Source organism: Malaclemys terrapin, chromosome 1 (assembly GCF_027887155.1).
Source record: "Malaclemys terrapin pileata isolate rMalTer1 chromosome 1, rMalTer1.hap1, whole genome shotgun sequence".
Classification (NCBI taxonomy): Eukaryota; Metazoa; Chordata; order Testudines; family Emydidae; genus Malaclemys; species Malaclemys terrapin.
The window spans coordinates 308,656,307-308,668,464 of record NC_071505.1 but is presented as its reverse complement, the minus strand read 5'-3'; the positions used below and the strand labels follow the sequence as shown (position 1 = coordinate 308,668,464).

The window sequence follows — 12,158 nt, the reverse complement described above, 5'->3', positions numbered from 1 at the left end:
GGCCTTGCCTTACATTTTCGTTTTCTTTGAATTTTGAGACAGGAATCATTAAAATAAATGATTAGTGAGCTGCTTGTGTGCAGAACCTGTTGAAATCAGAACTTGAGATATTGGGAAGGAGGAAGATTTGTGGCAAACAAGCCAGAGATACCAAGGGAAATTAACATGGCATCTACTTCACCCAACTATTGACTTTAACCTTTTACACCTTCTGTGTACTTGCATTGATTGTAAAATAGAAGAAAGCTCTAAGGAAGCCTGATTTCTCCCCCTCCCCCCGCAACTTCGTATCCATCTGTTTTAGGCTGCTATTCCTGCTGAAAGATCTGCATGACTATCCTAATTTCATTTAAAAAGCCATTTTGAATACTGATGCGGGGGTTGGGGAAGGGAATGATTCAGCTGGATTGCTAATAAGCACTATGCATGTTCATTGTTAGGTTATAATTCACTTCTGAGGGTGTTTATGGGGCTTGTTTACACTCAATATTTGACATCTTGTCATGTTGTCCTTAATTATTGTCATTTTATTTAACTGAATTGATGTAAATTGCATTTTAAATTATTGGATATATACAAAGGGATTTGAGAGAAGAGCTTGTGTATCAAACCTCCTTTCCACACGGTTACTTAGCTTTGACTAGTCTTTCTTCCCTCCCCCTTTTTTCGAATAACCTAAACTCTCTCAAATGTACTGTAGTTAGATTCCACAGATTTGCACTGGAATAGTCAAAACAGCTATTTTTATCTTTTAATAATGTATTTAAAATATTTTTACTAATGTCTCTTTACATGTATTTTTCTTTATGGATTATTGTTCTTTGGAGGTAGATTCCCTTTGTAGCAAAATATTGAACTTTTTTTTTTCACTGTTATTGTCAATGATTTTGTCATATGTAAACTGGTCTGTGCTCTATTCCACAGCTTGTATGAGTGTAGTGAAACTGGGATATATGCTTAGTTGGAAAATATATTTTAAAACCACTTCAAATGAAGATTTTTTGCTAATACTAAAATGGCATGTAATGAGTGGGGGGAAAAAATCTAATCTTTTGAGGAAATGTACAACTGTTTCCCTAAAGTAAACACTACAATATTTTACTTTTTAAAAATGTTAAAGCTCAGCAAAAGCTAGGCATTTCTGTCCTGTGGAAAATTCAAGTACTTTGAAATAGTTTTGTACTGAATGGGGATGAAAGGCTGAAATATCAGAACTTCCTCTTCAAGTAGCATCCCTATAAGTTCTGTATTTCAGGTGCGCATGCCCCTCTGGAGACCTTCATTGGAGATTTTCCATTAGCAGTGTCCATTCAGCCTGCGCATGTGCTCTATGCAACCTCGTGCCGCATACCAAGGATATATAGAGCTGCCTAGGTGAACTGCCCTTAGGTTCTTCTCTTTCTCCTTGGCCTGCGACAGAGCTGTAGCCCGTCCAGTGTGCACACCTCAGCATGTTACAAATGCTATCTCTCTTGTCGGGAGGCTATCCTGGTCAGTGACGGCCACTAAGTATATCCATTGCTTGGGAGAGTCCCATGTCTACCAAAAGTGTAACTTCTGTCTACCTCTCAAATCTAGAGCATGGAAGAATCAAGAGATTAAATTGAGATTTCTGATGATGGAGTGTTCCCTTTGACCTGCTTCTGAGTCAGGTCAGAAGACCTCCACCTCCTGTACCTCTGTCTCTGGACTGACCCAGTGCCCCTTTGACCTTGGCCAAGGTGTCCCTTCAGAAGGGGAGACTTTGGAGGACTCAGGGAAAGCTCCAAAGAAGAGGAACTCGGTTTCCATAAGGGGCTGGCTCCCAAAAGGCCATGGTTTCCCGCTAAGTCTGTGGCGTTAGAGACTTTGACCTCTCAACTCAGTACCATGGAGGTGAAGAATTTTTCCTCCAGAGTTGTCAGGGCCAGGATCCTGGAGCACTAGGAGAAGTGCAGCTCCAGCAAGCCAAGCCTCTCCTTTCCCCCCAGACCATCATAACTAATATATTGATATATACCTATCTCCTAGAACTGGAAGGGACTTGAAAGGTCATGAAGTCCAGTCCCCTGCCTTCACTAGCAGGACCAAGTACTGTCCCTGACTGGTGTGTGTGTGTGTGTGTGTGTGTACGTGCCCCAGATCCCTAAATGGCCCCCTCAAGGATTTAACTTACAACCCTGGGTTTAGCAGGCCAATGCTCAAACCACTGAGCTATCCCTCCCCCCCACCATCTGTAAAGGACAGGGAGGCCCAGGACATACACTCCTCTAGAATGTCCCTGTCTCCATCAGACTTACCATCAGTACCTGCAAAATTGAATCGCCAGACACCTTCGGCCCTGGCACCTACATGCTCCAGGTCAGTGGTACCATCCACCTCAACTGCTACATCATTGACCTGGTGAACCTTGGAACAGATACAGTGATGGAGATCCAGGAGTACCTCAGATCACAGCTGGATGATCAGCCTGAACCACAGGCAGAAACCTACCCTGTGGAGTGGAAACCATCCTGGAGGAACCATCTTGACAAACAGCAGCAAGCATATCTTCCCGTTTTGCCCAATACCTTTTTGAACAGGATCCTTCTGTATTTTGGGGATATGCCTCAGGATAACATTCTCCCAAATAAGGTCAGCCTACAGAAGTGCACATGCAATTACTAGCTAGCCATTGTTGCACCCACTTTAACTAGCCCACAGCCTACCTGGAATTTATCATCCTATTCCCAACTTGGCAGAACAGACACCCTCCACCTGCTCCCATCATATCACAGGCCCAGGGGATCCTACGCATTGGGGAAAAACTAAGTAAACATCTTACCATCTCCAAGCCCACAAAGACTGGAAATAGCCAATGGAAATGGAATTCCAAAACTGATGGAAAAGTAACACTTTATCAGTGTTGGCATGGAGACTACAACTTGGACAATAACTTGTTCTTTTCCCACAATAGTATTGGCATGAGAGAGAGGAAAGGGCATGGAAATGGCTAGCACATCACAGACACAACTGTCGTGGATGATAGAGAGGCAAACAACACTCCTGGAGCACAGGGCCTTTGAAGCCTTCCAGCTTTGAGCAACTTTGAAAATTGAATAGTTTTTGTTGTGTTTTTTGTTTTGCATTTTTTCTGTTCACAAGCTTATCACATTCGACTTGGTGTATTCATTGCTACTGAAAATGTGTTTACATTCATGGTTCTGAATCTTGCACCATTCCTTGAAATATGCATCATCACGGTCATAACAGTCACACATGCACAAAAAGGCTCCTGTTTACAAGCATTATATGACATTCACATATGCACTAAAAACTCAACAAGAAATGTGATATAACATACACACCAAGTCTGATTAACTCCTTTTACGAGGAAGTACACAAGAAAATGTGCACAGTCAGTAATGCTGATAAATGCCCTCTACAAAAGCATGTACGCTCTTCACAGGTGGCACCAATACTTGAACTATGAGCGTAATTTGGCTCTCACTCTGTGCCCTTGAGTAGTTGCATCATTTCATAGAGGCCTCCAATCAGGCCACTCAAAACATTTGCCAGATCTGCCCACCACCATCCATTTGCAATGTTTTCTCCATTGCCTTCACAATAGTTGCACAAAACACAGCGAACAGCTGTCATAACGAAGATGTTTCTTATCAGGATGCTCCATCTAGTTTTCAGGTTTCCAAATGCATGTTCCAGTCATTCTGCAATTACTCAGAGCCTAGTTACAGTTCCTTTCTCCTATCCAGCTGTTCCATTAGAAGTTTCATAAGCTAAGGCATTAGAGGCTAAACTTAGTCTCCTGGAATAGGTGATGGAATGGCAATGCCACCAATGTTCAGTGATACAATAGGAGCAAAATTGACATTTGTCATTGGAGAAAACAGTCCAGATTTTCCAAAGAACCTGGTATCATGGTCACGCACTTCTCTATGCTGAGGGTAGCTCTCGTGTAGGTATCTGTTCTGCTGTTGTAGTTCTTTTGCCACTGCTGGTCATTCCCATGTCTGCCACACTGTTCTGTCCCACCAGTCAATGCTAATTAGCTGAGCCCAAAAGTGGCACTCCACTAAGTGAAGCTGCTGCAGGAAAAGATGGAAAAGTGTCTGGTTTGCTTCAGACACCACCTTCTCAGATTATTTTAATGCCCTGGTTCTGAATTTATTGTATAGTTCAGATATGCGAACAGCAGCCTGTCATCACTGTGAAGACCACAGCAATCGCAAATGTTTCCTCTATGTGGCTTGACAGTGCTTTGAAAACGTGGCTGGATGATGGGATAAAATAAGAGGTATCATGGAAATTATTTAGTGCTGATCCCCAAGCCCCAGAATTCCATTGCCTTCCAGTGGGTATGCCACAATGTCCACAGTATGTGTAGCAGAGTGGTAGAGTAATGTCCCAGGGGATATCTGACAAGAATACTGAGTGCTGATGTTGAAACACTGCAGTGTTGTGTGGCCTCAGTGATAAGAGGCAAAGGTACCTTAATCACGGGAAAACAGTGCAGTGTGTGTGCTCAAGCAATTCTTGTTGCAGATTGCTTAACACAGGTGCACAAAATCCTCAGCAAGTTTCAAATGTAGAAATGCCCTCATTTCCAGAAGTTGAAATTATTAAAAATTGCTTTTGGGTCCTGTTAAGGCTGTATCCCCACTTTGAACTTTAGGGTACAAATGTAGGGGCCTGCATGAAAGCTTCTAAGCTTAACTACCAGCTTAGCTCTGGTTCCGCTGCCACCATTTCCCAATTGGATCCCCTCCCTGGGAAGCCTTGAGAAACCTTTCACCAATTCCCTGGTGAAAACAGATCCAAATCCCTTGGATCGTAAAACAAGGAGAAATTAACCATCCCCCCTCCTTCCTCCCACCAACTCCTGGTGAATACAGATCCAACCCCCGTGGATCTAAAACAAGGAGAAATTAACCATTCCCCTCCTTCCTCCCACCAACTCCTGGTGAATACAGATCCAACCCCCATGGATCTAAAACAAGGAGAAATTAATCAGGTTCTTAAAAAGAAGGCTTTTAATTAAAGAAAAAGGTAAAAATCATCTCTGTAAAATCAGTATGGAAATTAACCTTACAGGGTAATCAAACTTAAAGAGCTCAGAGGACTCCCCTCTAGTCTTAGGTTTAAAGTACAGCAAACAAAGATAAACACTCTAGTAAAAGATACATTTACAAGTTGAGAAAACAAAGGAAAACTAACACGCCTTGCCTGGCTATTTACTTACAAGTTTGAAAGTATCTTGTCCCCTTATTGGTCCTTTAGGTCAGATGCCAGCCAGGTTACCTGAGCTTCTTAACCCTTTACAGGGAAAAGGATTTTGGAGTCGCTGGCCAGGAGGGATTTTATAGTACTGTACACAGGACAGCTGTTACCCTTCCCTTTATAGTTATTACAGGTCCCATTCTCAACTTGGTAGAAATATCAGGTTGATGGAGAAAGTGGCAATATGTGACACAGACTTTCCTGCCCACCCCCAAAAAGAGAAATAAAAGAAACAGTAACTAGAAGGGGTATGGAGTAGAGCTTAGCAAAAATAAGAATTTCTAATTTATGTGAAACTTCAGTATTTTGACATTTTGTTTTCATCATGAATCAGGAAGAAAAACCTAAATAGTTTTTTTGTGGAATGCAAAGTTTGAGGTAAAATCCTTTGAAATGTTGAAACATTTTGTTTTGGACAATTTAACATTAAACTGTGTTCACATGTCTTGTAATTTATGCCCCCTTTCTTCCCTGTGGGCCAGGGTCCCTGGCCAGACTTACCTCACCTTGTGATGCACAACAGTCACGGAACTCCCATGAAGCACTGTGTGGGTGCAGCCAGAATGGAGACTGCGGTGCATCATGACATGTAGTCTAGCCAGGGAACCTGGCCCGTTGCGGGAGGCAGGCAGAAAGGGGCACAAGGCATTGCAGCAGCTCAAGCAGACACAGTTGAATTGACCCAAAACCATGGGTGGCGAGTCCTATGGGCCCATGGTGCCTGGGCACCAGGAATATTCCTGGCCTGGGGCCCAGCTCCAGCAATGTCTGAGGCCGGGTCTCTCCCTCGGTCCTGCCTTCCACCCCGCGTGTCCCCCGGGCCATTTAAAACAGCCTGGGGCCCCCACTCACCACTGGCAGTGCAGCAGAGCTGAGCGGCTTCCTGCCTGCTCGCTCCATTTGGCTGCCAGCCCCTCCCTGCAGCCCCTGGGTGGGGTGGGTCTGTGTCCCACCCCAAGTGCCCCTGCGGTCAGTGGGAAGTTGCGGGGGCAGTGCCTGGCGGTAGCAGCACATGGAGACTACTGGCCTGGCCTGCCCTGTCTAGGAGCCCCAGGTAAGTACCACCCCCTCCCAGAGCCTGCACCCCCCCTTCAGCCCTCAAACTCCCTCCCAGAGCCTACACCCCCTCCCTCCACCCCCATCCCTAAACTCCCTCCCAGAGCTTGCATCTTCTCCCTCCGTACCCCCTCTGGCCCCCAAGCTCCCTCCCAGAACCTGCATCCCTCACCCCCTCCTGCACACCCCAGTCCCGTCCTAGCCTCCGGAGCCTACACCCAGCACCCAAACTCCCTCCCAGAGCCTGCACCCCAGACCTCATCCCCCAACCCAAACTCCCTCCCAGAGCCTTAGGCAGGTGGCGGGGTGGAGTTTGGGGGGGGGGGGGGGGAGTTTCTGGGCACCACCAAAATTTCTACAAACCTGCCACCCCTGCCCAAAACAAAATGTTCAAATGTGGTTCAACAAACTGAAGTATTTCAAATCAGGTTGACCGAAACCAGAACAAAATACTTAGTTTTGCTTTTCCCAATAGAAAATTGAGAAACATCAGCAAAATTGACACTTTCCCATTGAACATTTCAGTTTTGCAGTAGCCGCATTTGCTGTTGAAAAAATGTTAAGAAAAATTCCTCAACATCTCTAGTGCTGAATTTAAAAGGGAAGACATTTTACAATTTTTTAAAAAGATGCTAAATCAGAATGAGGATAAGTCGTAAGTGTTAGTTTGAGCAGCTAGTGAAGACAGAAAACATAAATCAAATTAAAGACAGAGGTGACCAAAGGATCGTCAGCTCTAGATCTTTTTTATTTTTGTTTTGTCTAACTTCACTTTTTACCCAGGCTTTTACATAAGAATGGCCATATTGGGTCAAACCAAAGGTCCATCTAGCCCAGTATCCTGTCTTCCAACAGTGGCCAATGCCAGGTGCCCCAGAGGGAATGAACAGAACAGGTAATCATCAAGTGATCCCATCCCCAGTTGCCCATTCCCAGCTTCTGACAAACAGAGGCTAGGGACACCATCCCTGCCCATTCTGGCTAATAGCCATTGATAGATCTATCGTCCTTTTAAGTTTAAGTAGCAAGGAAATAAAAATAGAAAACACGGGTGTATCTACAGATCACTTTCAAAAGACAAAGGGAATTTATCAGGGGAAAAAAAAACCCTTCATTTTCCTGCAGATGTTTTAAGTTAGGGTTAATTGCAATGCTGAGAATCAAAAGGAAGCTTCCATTGATTTTACTGCTGGTTAGTTTAAGGTCTTCTGAGGATTTAAACTGCACATTTTCATTGCAGTGTAGATCTTAAAGACCTTAACATTCTGTGGTTGTCACAATAGTCTTGACCCAGACAGATATTCTAAGCACTTGAAATCCAATAAGACAGTGTTAAATAGGATCAATATAAGTCAACTCTGCAGTTTACATCTGTTAAAACATTCTGACATCTTTAGCTTCTGGAGTACTCTTATTTTTCCAGCATAGACAACAGCTTTAGGTAAATTCTAAACTATCTTTGAAATATGTATGGACTTCAGTCTGTATTGCACTATAAATAATAGTAGTATTACAGGCTCATACATGCAATTCGTTGGCATGTGTTAAATTCTCCATCACAAGATTTGTTATCAGTAAATTCCCCAACATAACATTAAAAATACATAGTAAACAGTAGATGAGTTGCTTAGATTTATTGCATTACACAATTGCAAGAACACTGTAATTTAGATAAGAAAAATGATCCCTCCCTTAGTTCAATGAAATTGAAATGCAAGAATTTATATTTCATTATTTTGATTTTTGTTATGGGTTCTTAAGATGTGCAATTTGTATCCTTCAAAGGAGCACACTTTTTTTTTTAAACATCCACAGCTATACTCTAACATTTTTTTTAAGAAGTTGAGCATTATCCAAACTCCCTCTTAATGATCCTGTGCTCTTTCTGTCTTTCGTTGCTCATCATTTCAGATTATAATGGTGTTTGTGTGCCTGCAGCCATAGCACCCTGAATTGTATTCTTGTCAGATCTAATGAAATAAGGAGGGTCGAGCTAGGACAATACTTATATAGGAAAGGAACTTTTTCCAGGAAAAAGTCACTATGCTGTGTTGAGTATTTGTGACACTTTCCCTTTATGTCAGTATTTGACCAGTGCCCCTCGAATAGTATGAGGGGAACGCTGTATGCTGCCAGAGTTAGTTCTTTTGGTGAGATGGAAAAAGTAGGTGTTCATTACAAATCTTACAGTTCTTTTTAATGGAAAAGGGTGTGCTAGGTTAAATCCAATTTGGATAATTATATTTTGCATTCCTCAAATGAGGTTTCAGTTGGATACTTTGGTTTTCTTACCTGAAATATGTATGTAGTATTGTTGTGTGCTGTGAAATAGTTATGATGTTTCAACCCAATAATAGCTAAAATTCAATGTTGGGCAAAAGGATCCTTTGAGAAATTGAGCAGGTATGGTAATGGGACAGGATTTCTTAATATCTCAGTGCACAAGGGCATTGGAACCACAGATTATTTTAGGGCTAGATGCAGCTGACATGTTTCCACAATGCTGCTGCTGATAGATACAAATGGGAACAGGGAGAACGAATGGTAGGAAGGCAGAAGAACCATCCACTCCCCTAAAGATGCAGCCAGTAGCATTTGTTAACAGGAGCGGACTGACTGTTGGCCCGCTGAAGAAGCAAAATGTGGGAGTAGGGCCAGCAGGTCCCCTCCTAAGGCTTCAGCATGAAGAAGGAATAAAAGACTTCTGAGTTGCCACCCAGAAGTTGAGAATCAAGGTAAAGGAAAGATGTCATGGGGAGAGGGAAAGAGTTTTGTGAGGAGGGGGTGAAGCCAATGCTGGCTGAAATCATACATAACATAAGAACGGCCATACTGGGTCAGACCAAAGGTCCATCTAGCCCAGTATCCTGTCTTCCAACAGTGGCCAATGCCAGGTGCCTCAGAGGGGATGAACAGAACAGGTAATCATCAAGTGATCCATCCCATCTCCCATTCCCAGCTTCTGACAAACAGAGGCTAGGGACACCATCTTCAACCCCACCAGCAATTCACTTCTTTGCTACCCTTTCTAGAGACTAAGGAAAAGAAGCCATGGTGGATTTGGGATCTGCACTCTCTCTTTTCATGGAGGGGGGAGTCTTCATAGTTGGAGAGAGGGGGGGGGACCAGGCTGCTTACTGAAATGAAGTGTGGGGGAAGAGACACCAGCAAACTGGGGAAAAGAAACCCTGTTAGCCCCTAAATGCCTCCTCAGAATCCCGATAGTTGCAAATTTTGTGAACCGACCCCCATCATGAGAGAGAACCATCTAAATATTGTCTGCTCTAATTTTCCTTATTGGCAAAAACAAACAAAATCCTCCCACTATTCTAAATACTAGTACCATCTGGTATGTACCACCAGTAAAACCTCCAGTAATAAAACTGAATTATTTATCCCTTTAAAGGAGAATTACATTTTTTTTAAAATTCATAATTGTCTCTGTTGCATCTATATCAAGTAAAGACTTTTTCCTACTTATTTCCAGCTTGACCTATACAAGTAAACTGTAGTAGGTAACACACATCATGTGAACCACTTATGTTGTGTAACTTGTACCCTAATAAGCAGGAGATATGTGGAATAGCAAGACTCCTTTCCTCAGGTTGGGGAGGGCTCTGTGGCCAAGGGAAGGTGTTTTACTATCCTGCCAGCCCTCTATTGCAGTAAGTTACTGACTGCACAGCCAGTAGATTATGCACAGTGTTGCAACAGTATAGGCTACCTACTGCATTCACATAGTGGGTGAATTCTTACATTTCATTTTAACTGCGTTTTACCTTAAAAATTACCAAACCAGTTTTGTTCAGAATTAATCAAAGGAGATGTCCAGAGACATGCAAAGTTTGCAATTATAAACTTCAGTCATTTTTGCGTAATTAGAGTTTATAGTCAAAGGGGGAAACTTTTTTCATGCTTGTCTAACTCAAAGAGCAAAATCACTTCACCCATTTATCTTTCCAGAATTATTTGTCTTTGATCTGAGACGAAGCGTGGAAAATTGCATCCCAAAAGGATCCTGAATGCACCTTCCTTTAAGCTCCCTCCCAAATAAATCAGAAGACTGTTAGCTTGAATACCTAATCTGAGCTCAGTTGCAGTTGCCTGCCTGCCTGCCAGAATGAGTCTCTCAGACATTCAGGAGAAAGACTGGGTATGGAGGGGGATATTGAAGGATGTGTCTACACCCCTTCCCCCATTCTGTGTCTGATATATTTAGATTTTAAGCTCTTTGGGGCAGGGATGGACTGTCTTACTGCTCTGTTTGTATAGTGTCTAGCACAATGGGGTCCTGCTTCATGACTAGGACTCCTAGGTACTATGATAATACAGATATATTAGAAGTAAGTGGAAGACCAAGAACAGAGTAGGCATGAGTTAAAGGCAATAATAGAAAATATGGAAATGGCAAAAGTGCTAAATGACTTTTGTTGTTGTTGTTTTGTTTTCACCAAAAAGATTAGTAGCAATTGGATGTATAACATAGTGAATGCCAGTGAAAATGAGGTCGGATCTGAAGCTAAAATAGGAAAGGAACAAGTTAAAAATTACTTAGACAAGCTAAAAGCGACAGAGTCCCATTTATAGACTAACAGACGAGGAGGAATGGAAGGGTTGCGGAAGAGAATTAAGGTCTCCAGTCTCTTCTCCACTGCTTTATATTGTTTCATTCAGTCTGACCCCACCCAGTGTACGGTTGCCCAGTGTTGCAAAAATATATGTAATGTTCAAAATACATTTAAGAGATTGTCAAAATTCCATTTTTCATTCAAGAGTTTGGTTTCCAATAATCTTAGTAACTCTTTATTACCTTTACATATGCTTTTGCCAGTTCTTAAAAAAGAAATGTACAACAATAGTATTTTATTTTTACAAGGTCCATTCCACCTGTATCTCAGGAGGCTGCTGAACAGCAGTTACTAAAATTATATACAGTGTAGTTATAGCCCTGTCGGTCCCAAGATATTAGAGACAAAGTGAGTGAGGTAATATCTTTTATTCGACCAACTTCTGTCTCTCTCACCAACAGATGTCAGTCCAATAAAAGATAATACTTCACCCATCTTGTTTTGCTACTAAAATTAGACATTTTAAAATCAGCAGGTCCAGATAACTTGCATCACAGTTTTAGGAGCTCCTTGGATCGTTAATTTTGATTTTCAATAAGTCTTGGAATACGGGGGTTGTTCCAGAAGACTGGAAGAAAGCTAATGTTGTGCCAATATTTTAAAAAGGGTAAACGAGGAATCCTAGTAATTATAAGTCTGTCAGTCTAATATTGATCCCGGGCAAAATAGTGGAGTGGCTGATATGGGACTTGATTAATAAAGAATTAAAGGAGGGTAAAATAACTAATGCCAATCAACGTAGGTTTATGGAAAATAGAATCTGTCAGACTAACTTGATTTTTTGTGTGAGATTACAACTTTGGTTGATAAAGTTAATAGTGCTGATGTAATATACTTACACTTCTGTTTGACTAGGTACTGTGTGGCATTTTAATTAAAAAATAGAACATAATAAAATTAATATGGTTTCTCTCTAATCTGGTCACACAGGGTTCAGTTCTTGGCCCAACCCTATTTAACATTTTTATTAATGACCTGAAGAAAACATAAAATCATCACTGAAAAGTTTGCAGATGACAGCATAATTAGGACAGTGGTAAATAATGATGAGCACAGTTCATTGATTTAGAGCCAGGGTCTCAAACATGCGGCCCTGGGGCCGCATGCGGCCCGCGGGGTTGTTTTCTGCGGCCTGCAAGCTCCTTGTGGCCCCCCCCCCAACGTTTACCTAGAGCGGCTCCAGCCCGACGTGTACCGGGGGCAGGGCAGGCTCCCTGC

The 12,158-nt window shown here is 42.4% G+C and overlaps 1 protein-coding gene across 5 annotated transcripts in view; it reads left to right on the top strand.

Annotated features, from left to right (window-relative positions):
* Positions 1-12,158, top strand: part of WASF3 (WASP family member 3) — a 155,579-nt gene that overhangs the window by 94,865 nt on the left and 48,556 nt on the right. The gene's annotated exons all lie outside the window — the stretch shown is intronic.